The sequence below is a fragment of the Paroedura picta genome, chromosome 5, assembly GCF_049243985.1.
Source record: "Paroedura picta isolate Pp20150507F chromosome 5, Ppicta_v3.0, whole genome shotgun sequence".
NCBI classification, from domain to species: Eukaryota; Metazoa; Chordata; class Lepidosauria; order Squamata; family Gekkonidae; genus Paroedura; species Paroedura picta.
In genome coordinates, this window is record NC_135373.1 from 97,773,162 (window position 1) to 97,783,201 (window position 10,040).

The window sequence follows — 10,040 nt, forward strand, 5'->3', positions numbered from 1 at the left end:
AGAAAAGTACTTCTTTACCTTCTCTATCTTTTCCCTCTTAATAAAACAGTAAGGGGTGTTGGGGTGAGCTCAGTCCGTGATGGGGGGGGCAACAATTGGCCCCTTGGCCCCAGACTGACAAGCGGAGGGGCCAATTGGAAGGCACGAAGCGTCTCCGATTAGCCCCTCACCAGGACAGACCAAAATTCCATTCACCCAGCCCAGTCTGGCTGCCAGTCTGCTCCTGACCACCACAAGGAGAGGAGGTCAGTAGGGCTGCCAAGGGGGATGAGAACAGAGGCTTGGACAGGCTGTGCCAGCCCTTTTCGCCCCAAGGCTGTCCTAACTGTCATGTCCAACTGTAAATTGCCTCAGAACCCTGACAGAGCTGGCAGGAGGCTGCAGAGTGCTCTCCCTCCCCTCCTTCAGGCCTCCTGCGAAGGAGCCTCTGACAGGCCCTGACTGAGGGGAGGGAGGCATTTTCCTTCAGAGAGCAACGCAGGGGAGCCTGAGGGCATTCCTTTTTTTGGGGGGGGGGACTTTCCCCTTCTGCCAAACAGTTGACTGACAGGGAGGCCACAGAAAAGGCCCTTCTCACTTAAAATACTGCTCTGGCCGGGGGTTAGACACAGCCAAGCCATGTGTCTTTCTTCTTTGCAACTCTGCAGATTTGAGGCCACTAAACAGCGTTATTCTGCAGATGAAACTGGCTCTTTTGTCTCCTGTTTCATCTGCACAACAACCCTGTGCAGTAGGCCTCAAGTCTTTCAATTCAACAACAACCTGTGTGGGAGGCCTTAAATGTTTCTTCTCTACCACAACCATGTCCAAAGTAGCCCTTTCTGCCTGGGGAGCTGATCTTTATACTATGCAGGTGAGCTGTAATTCCAGGAGCTCTCCAGGCTCCACCTGGAGGTTGGCTACCACTGGGCTGCAAATATTCCTGGAGGTTTGGAGGTGGGAATTCAAAATCATACAATGCCTCAGAGTCCAGCCTTCAAAGGAGCCACTTTTGCCTGCAGTTGGGAGGGAGTGGTGCAGGTGTATCCCTCCTGGGCTATGGGCTATGGCCAGCCCTTACCAGCAACTGTTTGTATTCTGGGGCGCAGACAGGCAGACCAGCATCAGTCCTGTGAGTCTGGAAAGTGCAGGAAGATCTAAATGAATATTTACAGCCTGAAACTGTAAATAGAGAACAAGTAAATGGCTGGAGACACATGGTAACTGAATGATTTTTTGGCCTGGCAAATAACCTTGGCTTGGGAAATAAAAGACAAGTATAAAAAACCTTACTAAGGTCAAGACTGCTGTACACAGAGAGTCTTCCTCTTAGATTTGCCAGCTTCCCTGTGAGGCTTGCTACCCCACCTTCCTCATGGGGAGTCTGCTATGGGGAGAAAAAGGGAAGATGATTGGAAAATGCTTTGAGACACCTGTGGCCTGCTGGGTCACTGCAGCCCATTCCCAGTATTTTCAGACCTCTCACAACCCCACAAACCTCACAGGTTGACTATTGTGGAGAGATGAATGGAAAAGGTGTTTGTAAACCGCTTTGAGACTCCTTTGGGTAGTAAGCAATAGAGTACAAAAATCCATTCTTCTAAGGAGCAACCATGAAAGAAACATGTGGGCACATAACATTTTATCAACAGTGAAAAAATGGAAAAGAAGGAACAGGGTATACACCTGTGTACTGTGACTACCCCATGTGTATTAGGGCAGAGGGGCATTTTGGTGTCTGTGGCCTAATTCACAGAGAAGGGAAATGACGTAGAACTGGGAGGAATTGGTTGCCATGTAATCTTCCCCTAAGAAGAGTTTCCAGTCTGATTTTCCCTTCACATATCTGAAGGCATGGCTCTGGAAAGCTCATCTGTAACCACTATGCCACAATTCCCAAAGGTCAGTCTTCTCCCACACTCAACGAACATTCCACACCACAGGTTCTTGACACCCATATCTCCACACCCATGCCCTCATTTACCACCATGCCACCACAACCTCCCACACAACACACACATTCAACCCCATGCCCTTACAGACTGGACAACTCCTCCCTCTTCCCACTGCCAAGCTGTAGCGCCTGTTGTATTCTTGGATACAACGGGCTTTGTCCCTAGTCCCATACATAATTTTGTAAATATCATGTCACCCCACTGTCATCATTTCTCTAAGCTAAAGAGCCCTAACTGCTTTAACCTTTCTTCATAGGGAAGGTGTTCCATCCCCTTAAATCATTTTAGTTGCCCTTTTCTGCACCTTTTCCAATGCTATATTTTTGAGGTGTTCTGACCAGCATGGTATATAGTATTCCACATAAGACTGATGATAGATTTATACAGGGACATTATGATACTAGCTGATTTGTTTTCTAGCCCCTTCCTAATAATACCCTCATAGCATATGCCTTTTTAAAACTAGTTGCTCACTGAGTTTACACCTTCAGTTATCTACTACAACTCCAAGATCTTTCTCCTGCCCAGTTACTGCCATTCGGGCCTCGTCAATGTATCTGAGGGACCACTTATCTGCTTATGCCCCCTGCAGGGCACTCTGCTCTGCCGGTATGAATTTGCTGGCTGTCCCAGGCTCCTGGGAGATTTGCCTGGCCTCGACCAGGGCCAGGGCTTTTTTGACCCTGTCCCCAACCTGATGGAATGAGCTCCCGGAAGAGCTATGGGCTCTGTCAGAACTTGTAGGATGGAGCTATTCTGCCAGGTGTATGGTTGAGGCCTTGGTAAGGTACTCCAAATCATTAATGGACCAGGTACACATCACTGGGCCTACTACCAAGCCTTACCACCTTCAACTGTGAAAACTGCCCATTTATACCCACTTTCTGTTTCATGTTAATCAATTTTTAATCCACAACAGGATTTATCCTCTTATCCCGTGACCACCAAGACTTAAGAGCCTTTGATGAGGAATTTTATCCAAAGATTTCTGGAAGCCTAGAACAGAGGTGTCAAACAAACAGCCAGGGGGCTGGAAGCAGCCCATTCAGAACTCTCACCCAGCCTGTCATTACCTTTATTGCCAGATGACAGAGGCTGTACATTATGTCCCTATGTACTGCCCCAGTGTTAATGTGTAAACATTATGATGTTCTGATAGATAAACATCATGATGTTCTGATAGATAAATTGACCTCATGATGTTCTGATAGATAAATTGCAGGACTGCAATCTGGATTTTCAGATAGTCAGGTGGATAGGGAATTGGTTAGAGAACTGCACTCAAAGAGTTGTTGTCAAGGGTGTTTCATCAGACTGGAGGGAGGTGAGTAGCGGGGTACCTCAGGGCTCGGTGCTCCGTCTGGTACTTTTTAACATATTTATTAATGATCTAGATGAGGGGGTGGAGGGACTACTCATCAAGCTTGCAGATGACACCAAATTGGGAGGACTGGCAAATACTCCAGCAGATAGAGATCTGAACACAATGGAAAAATGGGCAAATGAGAACAAGATGCAATTTAATAAAGATAAGTGTAAAGTTCTACATCTGGGTCAGAAAAATGAACAGCATGCCTACTGGATGGGGGATACGCTTCTAGGTAACACTGTGTGCGAACAAGACCTCGGGGTACTTGTGGATTGTAAGCTAAACATGAGCAGGCAGTGTGATGCAGCGGTAAAAAAGGCAAATGCCATTTGGGGCTGTATCAACAGGGGCATCACATCAAAATCAAAAGATGTCATAGTCCCGTTGTATACGGCACTGGTCAGACCCCACCTGGAGTACTGTGTGCAGTTCTGGAGGCCTCACTTCAAGAAGGATGTCGATAAAATTGAAAAGGTACAGAGGAGAGCAACGAAGATGATCTGGGGCCAAGGGCCCAAGCCCTATGAAGATAGGTTGAGGGACTTGGGAATGTTCAGCCTGGAGAAAAGGAGGTTGAGAGGGGACATGATAGCCCTCTTTAAGTATTTGAAAGGTTGTCACTTAGAGGAGGTCAGGATGCTGTTTCTGTTGGCTGTAGAGGAAAGGATGCACAGTAATGGGTTTAAACTACAACAATATAGGTTAGATATCAGGAAAAAAATTTTCACAGTCAGAGTAGTTCAGCAGTGGAATAGGCTGCCTAAGGAGGTGGTGAGCTCCCCCTCACTGACAGTCTTCAAGCAAAGGTTGGATACACACTTTTCTTGGATGCTTTAGGATGCTTTGGGCTGATCCTGCGTTGAGCAGGGGGTTGGACTAGATGGCCTGTATGGCCCCTTCCAACTCTATGATTCTATGATTCTATGATACCCTGGACTGGGAAGTACAGAGTCCAAAGTCCAGTCTGTGGGGCCAAACGCTGAGGGAGTCACTCCACCAAGGGGGCGGCGTGGGGAGCAGAGTCGAAGGTCAGGCCAGGATCAGATACCAAAGAGAATCCCAAAGCTGTGCTGTGGTCTAATAGTCGGAGAGCAGAGTTAAAAACTGAGCTGGAGTCAGAAATGGAGTCAAGAAGCAAGCTGAAGTCAGGAACCAGGAACGAGCCAGCAGAGGAGCTCTGTAGCTAAGGAACGCTGGATTTCTAGCAGACGGGCAGGGAATGCACATGTTGCACCCACAGAGAGGCTTGTTTCAAGCTTCTCCTTAAGTACATCTTGGCTGGGTGGAGTAGCCTTCAATTGGAGGGGTTGCAGCTGGGCCTAGTCCTCTGTTTGAGGAAGAAGCTTCAACTGCACCCCATCAGGACTGGAATTGAAGCCAAGCAGATCTTGACAGCTGTCAGATTTGCACACCATTGCTGTCACTGCCACTTCGGTGAGTCCTCCAGAAAGAAGGGGCCTTCCCTCCAGATCTTGTGGGTACTGGCAGGTAAGGCTGGGTAGGAGCCTAGCTGGGACCAGGCTGCTCATCATCTAGAGCAGGGGTAGTCAACCTGTGGTCCTCCAGATGTTCATGGCCTACAATTCCCATGAGCCCCTGCCAGCATTTGCTGGCAGGGGCTCGTGGGAATTGTAGTACATGAACTTCTGGAGGACCACAGGTTGACTACCCCTGATCTAGAGGACCAAGCTTGCCCCAATCCTTGATGTGATCCTTGATGTCAGGGTCTACATGTGCTTGGCCCAGGCAGTGCATATGAGTCGGCTATGGCCTGTGGAGCACCTTCTGGCAGCTTAACAGGAGGTGCAGCAGGTGCAGACATAACAAAATCCCTTTATTCTGCTTGAGACTGCTAAGTTGCTACTGCCAGAGTCCCAGGTAAGAGGGTCCTGGGACCTGATGGGACAGGCAGTACCATGTCCAGGAATGGCCAGGGCCCAGTGTCTACATTAGAGACAATGTACATCTGTGAACAAAAGAATGTTGATACATCAACATACAGATACACACCTGAACAGCATACTTACGATAATTACAACACAGATGTTTACTCCAGATTTTGATGCAATAATTCAGAGCAAGTGGTATCAGTTTCAAAGACTGCTAAATAAAGGAAATACTATAAGAGTGTTAATGTTTTAAGCATGTTTGTATTTTGAGTAAAATAATATCATAATTGGGTTTGCCTATGTCCTTTATATGAGCCTCTTGTGGCGCAGAGTGGTAAGGCAGCCGCCTGAAAGCTTTGCCCATGAGGCTGGGAGTTCAATCCCAGCAGCCGGCTCAAGGTTGACTCAGCCTTCCATCCTTCCGAGGTCGGTAAAATGAGTACCCAGCTTGCTGGGGGGTAAACGGTAATGACTGGGGAAGGCACTGGCAAACCACCCCGTATTGAGTCTGCCATGAAAACGCTAGAGGGTGTCACCCCAAGGGTGAGACATGACCCAGTGCTTGCACAGGGGATACCTTTACCTTTACCTTTTATGTCCTTTATAAAGTTCACATTTCCACTACCTGGCATTATATTTGATGGCATACAGAGCCTGGCCTGACAAAGTGAACTTTATGTCGGATATGGCCCTTGTAACAGATGAGTTCAACACATCTGTTGATACAAGAAGAAGGAGGAGCTGCTTATCAGAAATCCTGAAGGATCAGAACACATTGGCAGATATTTGCCCAGAGAAAATAAAAACACCTCTGATTTTTTTAAAAATGTATCCCGGTGAGTAAAAGATCACATCAAGCAAATTCTGAACTGTGCAACCAAATAATAATCCTCAATATTCCTTTCAAACATGTCATTTTAAATAAGAGATCTCTTTCCCATCACAGAAGGGAAGGCAGGGGATTTAAGAAAAGCAATGCCGTAAACCACCAGGTGGTGCCCTTTTCTCATTGGCTATTTTCTTTACAGGTCTTTCACCTTTGCCAAAACCTTGTACTTGTGTTTTGTTTTTTTGGCAGGGATCAGTAGAGTTGTATAACAAGCAACAGGAAATACAACCAGCAAGGCAATCTGTAATATTGCTTAGCTGCTAGTTGTGATCATGCCACTTGGACACAAACAGGTTCACTAAGTCAGAAAGAAAATTTCTACAGTTCAGCCACTGTAGTAGCAAGGTCCATGGTGATTTATGTATTTAAATTTATTTAGATTAGATTTATTAGAAAGTGACATTGTAACAGGTGATGAAGAGAGGGCTGAACTGCTCAATTCCTACTTCTAACTCTTCTCTTGCGAGGGGAATTGTGCTCAATGTGGCAAAATTATTTCATGTGATGAGGGATGGGAGTTGTGGCCTAGGATCACTGCAGGGGTAGTCCATAAACACCTAGTGTCTTTAAACAAAATCAAATCCTCTGGGACAGATGAATAGCATCCAAGGGTACTAAAAGAACATGCAGATGTAATTTCTGAGCCTCTGTCCGTTATTTTTGACAATTCTTAGAGAATAGCTGAAGTGCTAGAAGATTGGAGGTGGGGAAATGTTGTCCCCATCTTCAAGAAAGGGAAAAAGGGGGATCCGGGTAACTACCGACCTGTCAGCTTGACATCTACAGCTGGTAAAATTTTAGAACAAATCATCAGTCGGTCCTTGAGCAGCTAGAGTGGATGGCTGTAATTATTAAGAGTCAGCTTGGCTTTCTGAAGAACAAGTCATGTAAGACTAACCGTATATCTTTTTTTGAGAAAGTTACTATCTTGCTACATCATGGGAATGCTGTAGACATAATTTACCTTGATTTCAATAAGGTTTTTGTTAAGGTTCCATATGATATTCTTATTCACAAGTTGGTAAAATGTGGTATAGATCTTATTACTGTTAGGTGGCTTGAAAATTGGGTGCTTGTAAATGGTTCGTCATCTTCTTGGAGAGGAGTGATGAGTGGAGTGCCTCAGAGATCTGTCCTGGGCCCTGTGTTCAACATATTCATAAATGATTTGGATGAAGGAACAGAGCGGGTGCTAATTACATTTGCAGATGATACTAAACTGGGAGGGGTTAGTAAACATACCGGAAGACAGAATGAGGATACAGGATGATCTTGACAGGCTGGAAAACTGGACTAAAATGAAAAATGAATTTTAATATTGAAAAATGTAAAGTTCTACATTTAGGTAGGAAAAATTAAATGCATCACTATAGGATGGGTGATGCATGGGTGTCTTGGCAGTAGTACCTATGAAAAGCATCTGGGGGTCTTAGTAGACCATACACTGAACTTAAGTCAGCAGTGTGTCTCAGTGGCTAAAAAGGAAAATGGGATTTTGGACTGTATTTAAAAAAAGTATAGTGTCCAGATCATGAGAGCACAGCTGTGGTGAGACCTCATTTGGAGTACTGTGTTCAATTTTGGGCACCACAACTGAAGAAAGATGTAGAGAAAGTGGAGCATGTCCAGAGGAGGGCTATGAAGGTAGTGAGGGGTTTAGAGACCAAGTCATATGAGGAAAGTTTGAGGGAACTTGGTCTGTTTAGCCTGGAGAGAAGACGAGTAACAGGTGATATAACCATCTTCAAATACTTGAAGGACTGTCATATAGAAGATGTAGCAGAGTTGTTTTCTGTTGCTCCAGAGGGTCAGACAAGAGCCAATGGGTTGAAATTAATTCAAAAGAATTTTTGGCTAAACATCTGTTAGAAGTTCTTGACAGTTAGCACAGTTCCTCAGTGGTACAGGCTTCCTTGGGAGGTGGTGAGTTCTCCTTTGGAAGTTTTAAAGTAGAGGCTAAATAGTTATCTGACAGAAATGCTGATTTTATGAACGTAGGCAGATTGTCAGTGGGTAGGCAGGAAAGGATGTGCCAGTATTTGTTTCTTGCAGACCGCCTCCCTGTCTATACTCCCCGAAGAGCCTTACGCTCTGCCACTTCCAACTGGCTGTGTATCCCTGGCCCCATAGAAGCACATCAGACTTCAACAAGGGCCAGAGCCTTCTCGGTCCTAGTCCCCACCTGGTAGAATGAGCTCCCTGAAGTGATTAGGGCCCTATCCTAACTTACATAATTCTGCTCGGCCTGCAAAAGGGAGCTCCTCCACCAGGCATTTTCTTGAGGCCAACCGACTCAAACAGCTACAAGTCCTAACCCTGTCCGTCCCCGTCCCCCGCCCCCGACTGAAAAATCAGACCTACCCAGGGATTTTCAATGTTATTGTTCGATTAAAATACTATTTTATTATTTTAGTTGGCATGTTATTTCATGATTGTTTTCTGTTATATTGCTATATGCTGCTGTGCGATGCTGCTGTGCGATGGTAGGTGAAGTCCCTCCAGGCCAGGCTGGATTCTGGAGATTTTTTTTGGGGGGGGGGAGATCATTTGGACATGAAATTGGAGTCACTGTGGGTAGGCAGGTAGTTGTGAGTTCCTGCATTGTGCAGGGGGTTGGACTAGATTACCCTGTGGGTCCCTTCCAACTCTATGATTCTATGATTTATTATCCATCATTATTGAAGAATTGTCACACAGCAGGTCACAGCAAAAAAGATAAAACCCCAACAAGTTAAAAACATAACCCCACAAGCATAATCTGATGGTGAGAAATAAAAATATTAATTAACCCCAATCTCCCTCTCACACCTGGGCATATACTTTGAAAGTGGCATGGAATATGGGTCAGACCCACTTATTACAGAAGCAAATATGGAAAGGTTCTTCAGTATCAGATTAGTATAGGAGGCATAATTCCCCCTTAGCAATGACCAGCCTTGTTCTTCAGTACCAAGACTACAGAAATAAAAGGGGTGTTCTTCCATGCTGTTTGGAATATCATACTTCATAGTAGCTTGTCTTATGGAATCTGTCTCACCCACTAAATGCTCAAAAAGATATCGCCATGGCATGCTGGGAGCTACCCTGGAGATAAAAAAATAAAAGGGGAAGATGCAGAATTGTATATTTTGGACCTTTCTAGACATTGTGGATTTCCTGGGGCAGGTGGGAACTGTGCATCAATTGCTAATCCATGCAGACAACACTAACCTACTGTAAGTTAATAATTGTTTTTATGGCACTCAAACTGCAAAATGCAGCTGTTATGAAGCAGGACTTTTTCTTTCTTTTATTAAAACAATTTAACTGGTGCCCTCAAGGCCTGTCACAGAAACAGAAAACAGCTCATGGACCACTCTCCCTGGAGACTTGTAAGGTCTCTAAATATGTCTCTAATTTGTTAGGAAGATAGTTGTTCACTGTTACTATTATAGATCATTATTAGCAATGTGCCCTTAACTGCCTTAAGGCAACTTCCTGATTCCAATTTTACATTTTCCAACTAGTTTAAAAAATGTACAGGACAAGATCTTATACAAGGACCACTGCCATTTTCTCTTGTGCAAATATGTCCAAAAATATGAAACTAGTTTTCAAAAAAATCTACTTTATTCAGATCTCCAATCTGTATGCTAGATCATTCCCCAGGAGTAGAAAATTACCATGCACTTAACTTAAAGTTATCTGAAATTGCACCTTGTCAGGGTTTCATACAAAGCACAAGATCTGCTTCTCTGGTTCATTCTCTTCTCTTCATCTGCTTCTCTGGTTCTGCACATTAAGGCTTTCCAAAAGGCCTGCTTCTAAGAAGTGACGTGGAATATTAGATCATTCTTTGATTCAAGGTAAACAGAATGAAATTGGACCTGTGCCAGTCGCATAGGGTGAAAGACAAGATGATCACCAGCATGACCAGTTCCAGATAGTCAAGGGTAAAAGGTTGTCGGCTGCCTTGACAA